Consider the following 14,776-nt stretch of genomic DNA (forward strand, 5'->3'; position numbering starts at 1 on the left):
TGAGCAAATCACTAGCTATTATGAGACTGAATTGGGAAGAGTGGATGATACACACTTAGGAGGCTTCTATTGTTGTCCATGTGAAAGATGAGGGTCCCTGGCATTCTAGGGCCGGGGTGGAGATGGACAAGCAGTGGACATATTTGTAAGGGCTTTAAGAGATTAAGTAGGCACGCATTTGTGATGGATTCAGGGAGAGAGAAAAGTGTTCAAGATAGTTCTGAGGCATCCAGCTTTTACCACTTGTGGCTCAGATGGTAAAGAATCTGCCTGCAATTCAGGAGACTGGGTTCTATTCCTGGGTTAGGAAGACTCCCTGGAGAAGGGAATGGCTACCCACTCCAGTATTCTTGCCTGGAGAATTGCCTGGACAGAGGAGCCTGGTGGGCTACAGCACACGAGGTCACAAAGAGTCAGATATGACTGAGTGACTAACATCCAGTAGCACGTTATTCACATGCTACTAAAGTAGCATCCAGTGACACAGGGAATATTGGAAATTAAACCTAGATTTTGGAGGGGTTTTTGAGCTAACTTTGGACATACTGAATTTGAGGTACTTCCAAAAGGTCACAGTTGAGGAAAGATGCTGGTCAAACAGGCAGTTGTAAAAGCAAGTCTAGAAATTGGAGGAGAGATGAGGGCTGGATATATAGGGGGCTTGATAAATTGATGCTTTGGGTCCTATTTTTAGAAGATTTTTCTTACCATGTACCATTTAAAAAGTCTTTATTGAATTTGTTACAATATTGCTTTTGTCTTATGCTTTGGTATTTTTGCCAGGAGGCATGTGAAATCTTAGCTCCCCAACCAGAGATTGGTGCTCAACTCACACCCCCTGCATTGGGGGCAGAGTCTTACCCACTGGACTGCCAGGGAAGTCGCTCCCTTGGGTTTATTTTTGCCAATAGAGAGAGTAGAGTGAGGAGAGGTGATGACCTAAGACTAAGACTGGAGCAACTCTGAGATTTAATGGCCAGACAGAAGGTGGGAAATAATGGTTACAAAAGTAGAATGGAAAACAGGAGACCCTTTCATCACAGAAGCCAAGGAGAGCCTGCTGAGTGGTAAACATGATAAACAAGACCACTGATGGGAGAAAAAACCATCGTTTGTATCCAGGGATGTGAATGATCCTGATAATCGTAGTAGGGCTCTTTTGTTGGAAGGATGGGAGTGGAGACAGATAAGAGATTTGAAGAATGGCTGGTGATACTCTCTTGATAAGCTTATCCATTTATGGGAGCTGAGAGACAGGGCTTCAGATGAAGAGAAATGAAGGGTGAATGAGGGCTTTATTCCTTTCTGTTTTTAATGAGGGAGGGAGCGTGGAACAGCTTGTGAAATGTGGAAAGAAAGGTAGCAAAAATAGGAAGGATGGTTTATGTAGTTGTTAAAATGAATAAATCAGATCTACACATGTGTCCTGAAAGGAAACAATCTCTAAGATGTATTTTTAAGGAAAGTGATAATATATAAAACAGTATAATATATATTATCATTTATATATGAATTAGTATATGCATATTTCTAAATGGGTGGACATTTAGATTGCTTCCAATTTTTTAAAAAAAATTATAAACAATTTTTCAGTGAATACCCTCGTTCATATCTTTGCAAACTTAGGTGTGAATAATTGTAACATGGATTCCTGGAAGTGAGATTGGTGTAATGGATGTTCATTTAAAATTTCATAGATTTCAGTTTTTTCTCCAGAGAAATTATTTTCATTATAGCTGCATAAGAATAATGTAAGAGCGTCTGTTTCTCTACATACTGGCTGACACAGCATGTTGTCAATAGTACCAAACTAACAATTTCTGGTTCAAGAAGGCAGAGTAGGACATGTGCTTATCTCTGCCTGCGAGAGCACCAAATTTGCAACTTGCTGTTGAACAACCATTGAGAGGAGGACACTGGAAACCACACAAAAAATGATAGCTCATGTCCAAAGACAAAGAAGAAGCTGTAGCCAGACAGTAGGAGGGTCACAATCATGATAAAATCAAATCCCATACCTGCTGGGTGGGTGAGCCACAGACTGGAGAACAATAATACCAAAGAACTTCTCCCACTGTTATGAAGTTTCTGAACCCCATGTCAGGCTTCCCAGCATAGGGATCCAACAAAGGGACTGGGAATTCCCATGGAATCTGGCCTTGAAGGCTGGCAGGATTTGATTATAGGACTTGCAGAGGACTGGGGTAAATAGAGACTCCAGTATTGGAGGGCACAAACAAAATTTTATGTGCACCAAGACACAGAGGAGAGGAGCATGGTCCCACACTAGCTTGAACCAAAGCAACCTGCTAGTGTTGGAGGGCCTCCTGTGTGTGTGTGGGGTGGGTCAGCAGGGGCTCACCACAGAAATGGGGGCACTGGAAGGTCCCCCTTGGCATAAAACCCTCTTAGAGTTTGCCATTAACCCTACCACAGAGCCTGTAGACCACAGGGCTGGGTCACCTCAGGCCAGACAACTACCAAGGAGGGAGTGAACCCCATCCATCAGCAGACAATTAAATTAAAGCATTACTGAGCAAGGCCCTGCCCACCAGAGCAAGATTCAAGTTTTCCCACCACCAGCTCTCCCATCAAGAAGCTTACACAAGCCACTTAGCCTCATCCATCAGAGGGCAGAGAGAAGCAAGAAGAAGCACAGTCTCACAGTAGCTAAAACAAAAACCATATTACAGAAAGTTAATCGTGATGAAAAAGCAGAAAGTTATGTCCCAGGTGAAGAGACAAGATAAAACCCCAGGAAAACAACTAAATGAAGTGGAGAGAGTCAACCTTCCAGAAAAATAATTGAGAATAATGATAGTGAAGATGATCCAGGATCTTGGGAAAAGAATGGAGGCAAAGATTGAGAAGATATAAGAAATGTTTACCAAAAGACCTAGAAGAACTAAAGAATGAACAAACAGAGATGAATAACACACTAGAAGGAATCAATTGCAGAAGGATGAATAAATGATCTGGAGGACAGAATGCTGGAAATTACTGCCACAGAACAGAATAGAGAAAAAAGAATGAAAAGAAATGAAGGCAGCCTAAGGGCCTCTGTGACAGCATTAAGCACACCAAGATTTGCATTACAGGGGTCCCAGAAGGAGAAGAGAGATGGAAAGAACCTGAGTAAATATTTGAAGAGATAATAGCTGAAAACTTCCTGAACATGGGAAAGGAAATAGTCAACAAAGTCCAGGAAGCACAGAGAGTCCTAGGCAGGATAAATCCAAGGAGGAACACACTGAGACACGTAGTAATCACACTGACAACACGTAAAGACAGAGATAAAATACTAAAAGCAACAAGGGAAAAATGACAAATAACAAACAAGTGAACTCCCATCAGACTATCAGCTGATTTCTTAACAGAAACTCTACAAGCCAGGGGGAATGGCATGATATATTTAAATTGAATTTAAAATTCAATGAAAGGGAAGAACCTACAACCAAGAATACTTTACCCAGCAAGACTCTCCTTCAGATTTGATGGAAAAATCAAAAGATTTCCAGACAAGCAAAAGTTAAGAGAATTCAGCACCACCAATCCAGCTTTACAACAAATACTAAAGGAACTTCTCTAGGCAGGACACACAAGAGCAGGAAAAGACCTACAGAGAGTAAACCCAAAACAATTAAGAAAACGGTAATAGGATCCTGCGTATTGACAATTACTTTAACTGTAAATGGATTAAATACCATGAGGACATAGACTGACAGGGTGAATGGAGAAGCGTGCATGGGTGCACTTTCACTTACCACATCACCCTGCTTGAGCCCCTGCCACCCCAGACTGTATGCAATTGTACTGTTAGGTTAATCGTGTTCCCATTGTGGCTTGCAACTGTCATTATCTTTTATTTTTTTGTTTGGCTATTGACTGTGAAAACTGATAAACATCTTTTACTATTGTGATTATGGAAGCATTACTCACTTAATATCATTGCATTATGATTGGTCAACAGAAAAATAGTAGAACTCTATATAACCAAAACTAGAATCTAATAGAAAAATCTGTAATCACTTTTTAAAATCCATATCCATGTCAGTACTATCTTGAAATTTTTTGAAAAATACAAATGCTCAGGTATTGGGTTTTTTTTTTTTCCTCCAGAGCTCCAGATATGTTTTTAATGACCAGTCATGTTAAAAATACCTGGACTATATGATGATCTTTTACTTTTATCTAGTTTGTTTCACTTTTTCTATTTCATAGTCAGTGTTCCCATTTCATTTAGTTTATGTTCTCCAGTTTCCCTATCTCTTCCTTTTATTTTTTTAATGTTCTTTCTCAAGCCTTTATCAAGTGTCATAGGAAAGCTTTGGTACACACATATATATGTAAAAAGTTATAATATATATATTTTAGGAAACTTATGAATTTTGTCTAACTAAATAATTGTGACATTTTGATTCTACTTGTTTGACTTAGCATGAATAGAATCCTAGTTTTCTAATTAAAAAATAGATATGCAATAAGCAACAGAGGTTTACTGTATAGCATAGGGAACTATAGTCAATATCTTGTAATAACTTATGATGGAAAATAATTTAAAAAATAATATATGTGTACCTGTATAACTGAATCACCTTGCTGTGCATCTGAAACATTGTAAGTCAACTGTACTTCAATAAAAAAAAATATATATATATATATATATTTATAAATAGTACTAAAGAATAAGAATCTGTCAGTGTTGTATTTTTTTTTATGGGATATAGTTGCTTTACAATCCTGTGTTAGTTTCTGCTGCCCAGCAAAGTGAATCAGCTATGTGTATACATATATCCTTTCTTTTTTGGATTTTCTTCCCATTTAGGTCATCACAGAGCATTAAGAAGTGTTCCTTGTGCTATGCAGCAGGTTCTCATTATTTGCCTATATTATACACAGTAGTGTATATATGTCAATCCTAGTCTCCCAATTCATCCCACTGTATTTACATCTTTAATTTGGATTGAGTTTAGACACTTTTAATGTGTTTAAATAATATTTGTATTTATTTTTAAATGGCTACATATTCATGACTTTGATCTCTTTCTCATTGTTGACTGTTGATATTTTTCTTAATGATTAGTAAGAGCTTGCATATTAAGGAAATACTTCCCACTAGTCGCTATATTTACTTACAGATTTCTTATCTAATCGGTCACTTTGGGTTTGACGTGGCTTGAAGGGAGTTATTTTTGTCGTGTTGAAATTTGAAAGCATAGTTTATATGTTTATGGGTTTGTATATTACCTTCATCTGTGAACTAACTTTAGAAATTCATTTCCTTCTGGTAACTTATGGTTTTTACTTTACTTTTGTTTTTCAACAGCTAATCAATTATAACATTTTAGTGTAGCTAGATAGCTAGCCACTTTTGGGGCTTCCCTGGTGGTTCAGATGGTGCAGAATCTGCCTGCAATGCAGGAGACCCAGGTTTGATCCCTGGGTTAGGAAGACCCCTTGGAGAAGGGAATGGCAATCCACTCAAGTATTCTTGCCTGGAGAATTCCATGGATAGAGTAGCCTGCAGAGTCAGACATGACTGTAATGACTAACACTGACACTTAGCCGGTTTACTGATATCATTCATTGAATTATCTTTCTTCTACTAATTTTATGGAGAAGGCAATGGCAACCCACTCCAGTACTCTTGCCTGGAAAATCTCATGGATGGAGGAGCCTGGTGGGCTGCAGTCCATGGGGTCGCGAAGAGTCAGACACAACTGAGTGACTTCACTCTCATTTTTCACTTTCTGCATTGGAGAAGGAAATGGCAACCCACTCCAGTGTTCTTGTCTGAAGAATCCCAGGGATGGGGGAGCCTCACGGGCTGCTGTCTATGGGGGTCACACAGAGTTGGACACGACTGAAGTGACTTAGCAGCTACTAATTTTAAATGCCACTTTACTGAATAATAAACAACCAATGCATATAGTCCTGTTTCTGGACTATATATAATTTCACACTGTCAAACTGCTTTAATTTACTTACTTTTAAATTCTATGATGATTTTTTCTTTTCTATTTCTTTGCTGACTTTTTTCAGCTCATTAGGAGAAAAACTTCTTTTGCCTTCTTCTTTCTTTCTTGAATCCTTCTATATGCTTTGATATCTCATTTCATAGAGGCCATTTTTGATGTTTGAATTTGCTAAGGACTGGGAAGACTGGCATGCTGCTATCCATGGGGTCACAAAGAGTTGGGCACGATTGAGTGATTAAACAACAAAGAGTACCTTGGCAGGATGTTCACCTGTTCTGTGGGAAAATTTTTCTAGTGTCACTTCTTCGTTTACTTTCTATTTATGCATGTGTCTTTCCTTTAATATTTTCCACATAGATTTTCTGTGTCCCTTCTCAGTATCTTTTTGTATACTGGTCCAATTTTTCTTGCAACTCTTCTTCAAATGTACTGTGGTTTGTCCTATCTATTTCTGTTTCTCATCCTTTGTTGTTTTCAGGTGGTTTCAGAGGAAGACAGAGACACTGCTGTCTTTGTTCTGCTGTCTTAAAGCTCAGAGTCCTCTGATTTTTATCTTTTGAAGTTACTTTTGGTTTCCTTGGAGACTTAAAGATTTAAGGACTTACCTGGGAAGGTTTTTAGGAACAAGTGTCTTTATGGCCTTGTCTCTGGGCAAGTATTGGAGTGGCTATAGGATTACAGAGGAAGAGTTTGCATTTAGGAACTAAGGGTATCTTCCAGGTATTGTTGCTGAGTTGCAAATTTGTATCAGACTCTTTTGTGGCCCCATGGACTGTAATCCACCAGGCTCCCCTGTCCGTGGGATTCTCCAAGCAAGAATACTGGAGTGGGTTGCTATTTCCTTCTCCAGGAGGTCTTCCTGACTCTGGAGTTGAACTCGCGTCTCCTGTACTGCCGGTGGATTTCTTACCACTGAGTCACCTGGGAAGCCCATCTCCTAAGTAGGGGAGTTATAAGTATAACAAAGAAACAGCCTGGACATTTATTCTACTCGTTTTTCAATTGACATATAATTGCTTTAAAATGTTTTCTTAGTTTCTGCTGTACAACACTGTGAATCAGCCATATGTGTACATTTACCCCTTCTTCATGGACCTCTCTCCCACCCCCCATCCCACCACTTTAGGTCACCACTGTGTAGCACTGTGTTATGCAGCAGCTTCCTGCTAGCTCTCTATTTTACACCTGGTAGTGAATACAAAGAGCTTCCCAGGTGGTTCAGTGGTAAAGAACCCCCCTGGCAATGCAGGAGATGCAGGTTCGATCCCTCGGTCGGGAAGATCTTCTGGAGAAGGAAACAGCAATCCACTCTTGCCTGGGAAGTGTCATGGACAGTTGAGCATGGCAAGGCTACAATCCATGGGGTTGCAAAAGAGCTGGACATGACTTCAGCAACTAAATGACAAGAACAGAGAGTGTGTATGTCGATCCCCGTCTCCCAGTTTGTCCCACTCGCCTCTTTTCACCGTGGCCATGTGTCCATTCTCTTTGTTTGGCCTCTATTCCTGCCTGGGAAATTGATTCATCTGTATCATTTTTTCCCTAGATTCCACATATATGCATTAATATATGATGTTTGTTTTTCTGACTTAAGTCACTCAGTATGACAGACTCTAAGTCCATCCATGTCTCTACCAATGACCCTATTTTTTCCATTTTAGTGGCTGTGCAATTCAGCTCTTATTTTTGTCATAATGCTTTTGGAATCTTATTGAAGACAAAAGGTGATTCAACATTTCTTCGGGCTTAATTACTTTGGAAATTATTTTCCCAAGGTCTATTTCCTATGTTCCATAGTTTTCAGTATTAGACAATCTGCTGCTGCTGCTGCTGAGTCACTTCAGTCGTGTCCGGCTCTGTGTGACCCCATAGACGACAGGCCACCAGGCTCCCACATCTCTGGGATTCTCCAGGCAAGAACACTAGAGTGGGTTGCCATTTCCTTCTCCAATGCATGAAAGTGGAAAGTGAAAAATGAAAAGTGAAGTCTGAGACCCATACAAATTGGGCACTGAGATTCTTAATCTTTTCAGGAAGAAGAAAATAACCAGAAGCTTAATAGGTGGCTGAGAAATGTGGGCACATGTTTGAGGATTGACAACTCTTCCCAGGTATGTAATTATTTGAAGAAATCATCCCTTAGGCTTGATGAGGGAGTGCTGACAAAATCTGCAGCTTCACCTCTACCTGGTGCTACAGGTTCAGAATTTATGTTCCACAGTTGTTTCTATGTATCCAAAATTTGTTTACTAATGAAAGTGACTATTTGAACAGTTTAACATGTATTGGTTAGAAACAAAGGCCTTTACCAAATATGTAAGAGAAAAAATATATAACATGCAAGGGCTTGTAAGTGGACACACAAAAAATAAACCTTATGAAGATGTTGAGTTGGCCAGAAGGTTCGTTTGGGTTTTTCCATAACCTCTTACGGAAAAAACCCAAATGAACCTTTTGGCCAACCAAGTAGTAAAAGGAAAGAAAATAGTTTAACTTTTTCCCCTAAGTAATTGGTTGTAAAATGCAATGGTGTATCTGAGTAGGCTCACTGCTTAAATTCTAGGAATTTTAAATTGGTTCAAAAAAAAACTGGCTTTTTATTAAAACACTAAATAATTTTTAAAATGTAAAAATTTAGTTGATAGACATGTCATAGGTATACGTTCTTATTAAATCAATATATTAGAAGTAGTACAAAACACTGACTACATCCAGACAAGAAAATATCTGTGCCTCGACTTTTGGGTAAATACAAGATTCTGCTGCAAAGTACATTGAGCACCTGCTTTTCACACAGCCTGTTTTACAGAACCAAAAGCTTTTTTGGAATTTCCCCCCACTTTTTTAGTAAAACAGTGACTTCACCACATCTAAAGTCCAGTTTAAATGGTGTTATTTTGTTTTGGTTTTTGCTTTTAAAAATGTGTGGCTTGTTCCTCTTTCTTTCATTTTGTATCATCCCTGTTGAGAGAGGCAATCTTCTTGATGTTCACTTTTGGTGATAGCAAATTGTCCAGCTTAAAGGAATTTTTCTTTTTTTTAAAAATATCTTCATGATCATTTTAATCCATTTTCTTTTATAGGGCTCTGCAAGTTCATATAAACTAAATAGATCCAAAATGTTTATGTCTAGGACTTTTCTGGAATTTATGTACTATTTTCTATGACTCAACTTTTCTAATAATTAGACCTGCCAACCTGTTAAAGGGTGAACAGCTCCTGTAACCTATTTGTCATTTCACCACAAATGACTCTGACCCTGGTCAAAGCACTAAAAATTAAGCAGTGTTATAATTTGGTTTTCTCTGATTCAGAACTGGTGATTCATTGCTGATTATTGTTCTTACCCTGACACACATTATATGAAATGACTCTAAGTTTTAATTACCTTATTGATTCCCATATACTAGCCATCAGTGATCATCCCATATAGAGCATTCAGTCTAGTGTAAAGGGGACTTAGAACACTGTATTATATTTTCTTCTAATTAGCTATTTTTATTATTAGAATTAAGGGAAGGAGATTGGAGTCTTGGATCATCTAAATCAGAGATCCATGTAAAAGTGACTTAAATTGGTATTAGTAAGTTGTATATCATTTTGTAGATGGAAGCACTTTCATTCATCTCATTCTATTTTACTGCATTTAACATACCCTTGTTTGTCCTCCTCATGCTGCCGAGAAGGATCTGGAGGGTTTTTGCATATCCTACCCAGGAGTTAAGAGAGTGACCAGAGCAAAGGTTCCAGAGGAGAGAATGAATGTCAGGGTGTGAATATGAGAGAATTCATTAACAGAGACAAGACTGAACAAAAAATGGTCAGGTGCCTCTAATATTATCAGCATGCGGAGGGAGGCAGGAGGATGTGCCTTGAGGTAGGGTAATTCCTCCCTTTCTTCCTCCTCTCCCACACTGTAGTCAGATCTACATCAAAATCTGAGCCTCTCTCAGTCTCCTTCAAGTCCTCTACATTTTGTCCTCACCAATGTTCAGCAGTCCCCAACCTTTTTGGCACCTGGGACCAGGTTCGTGGAAGACAATTTTTCCACAGACAGGGTGAGCAAAAGGATGGTTTTGGGATGATTCAAACATACTACATTTATTGTGAACTTTGTTTGTATTATTATGACATCAGTTCTACCACTGATCTTCAGGCGTTAGATCCTGGAGGTTGGGAACCTCTGTTGATATTTCCCTTGGTAAATTTCTTGAATATTTAATCTTGCTTTGGCATGTACTTCTGAAGGTTTTGCTGTTTGGCCAGTGATCTCTTCACATCTGGACATTCTTCTTACTCTTTCAAGCCTAAAGCACTTGAACAAATGGCTTTTGATCCATTGTTATTATGTATTACATTGTTTTCATTTTTCCAAACCTAGGCTTCAAATTGTGCTCTATAAATGCCAGTGGTAAAGAATCCTCTTACCAATGCAGGAGACAGAAGAAATGCAGGTTCCATCCCTGGATTGGGAAGATCTCCTGGAGTAGGAGACCCTCTCTAGTCTTCCTGCCTGGAAAATTCCATGGGCAGAGGAGCCTGGCTGTGGGATCACAGAGTTCAACATGACTGAGCTTGCATGCATGCCTTTGTAACAAGGCACATAGACTCTAATTATTTCATTCCTTGAACTTTATATTTACTTATATTCATTCACATGAAAACAGATTTTGTTTTATATGAGACATGTGGGGTTGAGATGAATGAATGGGGCATATAGTACATTGTTTGCCTTATTTCAATGTATGGCCTTGGGTTTGAGTGTTATAGTCAGAGAAGAGAGTTTCAGAAATTTTCAGAATGATGCAAGAGAGACTTTTTTTTTTTTTTTTTTGAGATTTGAAGCATAAACAGAGATGCTTGGGGACTCAGGTGACAACATGTGATACAGAGTTGGACAGGATGGTATTCTCTTCTCTTCCACAAAAATCCTAGAATAAATGTGAGTTCTCAATGGTTAAAAGTGTTTATAGATTGTGCAGGTTGATTTTATGGGTTGTAACATGCATAGGGATGTGTTTGTGTCCCATACACTGTAAGGACTTCTTGGCAGGAGAGCTATGACAAACTTAGACAGTGTGTTGAAAAGCAGAGACATTACTCTGCCGACAAAAGTATAGTCAAGGCTATGATCTTCTCAGTCAGTGGTCACATACTGTTGTGAGAGCAAGGCTATAAAGAAGGCAGAGCATCAAAGAATTGATGCCTTCAAACTGTGGTGCTGAAAAAGACTCCTAAAAGTCCCCTGGACAGCAAGGAGATCAAACCAGTCAATATTAAGGGAAATCAGCATTGAATACCTGTTGGAAGGACTGATGCTGAAGCTCCAGTATTTTGGTCATTTGATGTGAACAGCCAACTCATTGGAAAAGACCCTCATGCTGGGAAAGATTGAGGGCAGAAGGAGAAGAAGGTGTCAGAGGATGAAATGGCTGGATGGCATCACTGATGTAACAGACATGAACTTGGGCACACTTTGGGAGATGGTGAGGGACAGGGAAGCCTGGCATGCTTCAGTCCATGGGGCCACAAAGAGTTGGAAATGACTGGGTGACTGAACAACATCAACAATACTGTAAAAAACGCTGTGAGTGGAAAGAGCAGGGTGATGGGCTATGGAACTAGGGTGTCCAGATATGCTTGTACTGCAGGGCCTGGAAATACTGGGAGAAGGCCTGAGCTTCAGACAATGTCAGTGTCTTTTTGGGGGAACTGGAACATGGAATATGGATGAGGGCTGAGAGAGAGCATGACTGGCTTGATGGATGTTAGTGGACTGAAGTAGAGCTGGATGAGGAGAGCTTTTCATAGATAGCCTTCAAGTTTTGGGAATTAATTATAGCAAGTCCCCTATTTACAAATGAGTTCCATCTGAGAGTGTGTTCCTAAGTCCAGTTTGTTTGCAAGTCCAACAAAGTTATTCTAGGTACCCAACTAACACAATTGGCCATATAGTAATGTATTATAATGCGTTTATAATACTTTTAACACAAATAATACCTAAAAAACAAACAAACACAAAGATGGAAAACATTTTTAATCTTTAAAGTACAGTGCAGGGCTAAAATAATACATAAAATGATAATACATAAAAATAATACATAATTTTAAATAATACATAATATAAATACATAAATAATAATACATAAATAAATACTAAAATGATACATAGACAAATCAAAAGCAAACAAACACAAAGATAGAAAACAGTTTTAATCTTTAAAATACAGTAAAGTACTTTGGAAAGTACAGAAGTACCAGCTACATCACTGCTGCTTTTATGTTTGCTTCCAGACATCCTGAGCTTGAAATAAAGTACTATGCTACTATACTCTATGCAGTACTGTACATTAAAGTGCACAAAAGCACAACTACGGGTGGAGGATGCCCATATATGATGACAACATACGCCAGACACGTGAACTAACTTATCTGATTGGACATGCGAACACCACGTTTGCATCTTTAAAAGTTCTCAGTTGAAGTTTCATATACTCAAGAAGGAAGACTCTAGTTTGCAGCCTTACTAGAATTTTCTAAATAACATACATTCTCCATAATTCCCAAAGATATATAAGAAAGATGGAGCTACATGGAAAGTGACTTATCCAATGTTTATATTTAGCCCTGAGGATTTCTAAACAGACCAGCCCTTTGTTGTGTGATGGAGGATGTATCAAATTGTTAGTATGAGAACACTGTTGAAGCCCCCAGTTACTTTTCTTCATAAGTGTGCAGTGATGATGTCATTGCTGTGGTGGCTAGTGGAATGTAGGCCTACGCTTTTTTGTGTTTCAAAAAATTCTGTTTTAATTTTTCATATGATAAATATCGATAAATGTAATCCACATAAACAAAAGTCTTTCGTTATGCAATGGCTTTAAATTCCCCTGGTGGCTCAGACAGTAAAGGGTCTGCCTACAATCGGGAGACCCAGGTTCGATCCCTGGGTCGGGAAGATCCTCTGGAGAGGGAAATGGCAACCCACTCCAGTACTTTTGCCTCAAAAATCCCATGGATGGAGGAGCCTGGTAGGCTACAGTCCATGGGGTCACAAAGAGATGGACACGACTGAGCAATTTCACTTCACTTCAGTGGCTTTAAGGAGATCAAAAGTTCTGAGAATCATTGTATTAGATACTACTGTTTCTTGTAGTGATACAGACAGGCAAATCACTGCTCAGATACACACATGTTTTACTAAGAGGGGGACCAAGAGCACTGAAATTTTGGGCTTGCCCAGTAAATCAGAGGAATACTACTTCTCCATTGTGACCTATGTGCTAGTTGCTCAGTCGTGTCTGACTCTTTGTGACCTCATGGACTGTAGCTCACCAGGTTCCTCTGTCCATGGGATTCTCCAGGCAAGAATACTGGGGTGGGTTGCCATTCCCTTCTTCAGGGGATCTTCTTAATACAGGGATCGAACCCTGTCTCCTTCTTTGCAGGCAGATTCTTTACCATCTGAGCCACCTGGAAAGCCAACTACCACTTACCATAAAGACACTGTTTCAAACAAAATAAGACACATCGCGGTGAGTCACTAAGATGGTTAGTGCCAACTGTTAATCCTTTGCTCCTGATTTTGGTTGATAGAAATCAAAACTGGAGAAGAAGGCCCTTATCCAGTGAAGTTTTGCTGGGCAGTACCTCTGACCCTATGGGAAAGAGAGAAGACAATGAGGTAGAGATTCAAGGGATGAAGATGGGACCGCTGGCATCTCACACTGGAAGTTGGCCTGTGTATTTTTGTGAGTCTTACCCAGTGTCCTTTCGTCTGGAAGACATATGAAGGACATTTCACCTGCAGGAAAAGGAACTGCCACTAAATACAGAGGAAAACGCCTACTCTGAAGAGGACCTTAGGAAATGAGTGGAATATTCTAGATGGGGGTGACAGTGGAGAGAGTGTTGGCAGGAACAGGGTAAGACATAGATCTGTCTTCCATGTCATGCTGTTCCTGTGGGGCTAGGTCTGAAAGCCATACAAAAAAGTATTCATGGTGACTCTGTTTCTTGGATCCCACTCTTGAAGAAGTACATATGTATATCAACAGCTGAACCACTGTGCTTTCCCTCAGCCTCCACACAATGATTATTAGAAAAGGCAGTGATCTTTATGAAGGAATATGAAGAGGTTTTCAGAGGGAGGGATATAGAGAACAACTTTCTTTCTTGATTCACCCTATCTTCCTTCCACCATTATCTAAATAGCAGAGATACTATTTTGAAATAATCTGAGCTATTTTCCACTCCTCTTAATTCTTGCCATCTCAGCCTTTCACATGTTGAAGGGAGGCAGACCAGCAGTAACAATGAAGAATAATGATAATAGCACACACTTGCATAAGTGCTAATTACTATATGCCAGACACTGCTCTAAGAACTTTACAGAAAGTCTCCTGGGTGAGCATTTTACAGGCAGAATACTTATTTTCCAGTGGCTATTGTGTGATTTTTTTTTTCAATTTATTTAAGAAGGGTGATGTTCTCCAGGCATCTTCCAATTTCACTTTGCACTTTGTTGCTGTTTTGGCTGAGCTGGGTCTTCATTGTCACATGTGGACTTTCTCCGTTAGTTGCGGCGAATGGACTCTACTTGCTAGTTGCGGGCGCATGGACTCCTCACTGAGGTGGTTTCTCTTGTTGCAGAGAATGGGCTCTAGGCGTGCAGGCTTGTTGTGCGTAGTTGCCCTGCTGCATGTGGAATCTTCCTGACCCAGGGACTAAACTGGTCCCTGGGTCAGAGGACCAGGACTGAACTGGTCCTCTGCATTGACAGGTGGATTCTTAACCAC

Source organism: Ovis canadensis, chromosome 17, assembly GCF_042477335.2.
Source record: "Ovis canadensis isolate MfBH-ARS-UI-01 breed Bighorn chromosome 17, ARS-UI_OviCan_v2, whole genome shotgun sequence".
Taxonomy (NCBI): Eukaryota; Metazoa; Chordata; class Mammalia; order Artiodactyla; family Bovidae; genus Ovis; species Ovis canadensis.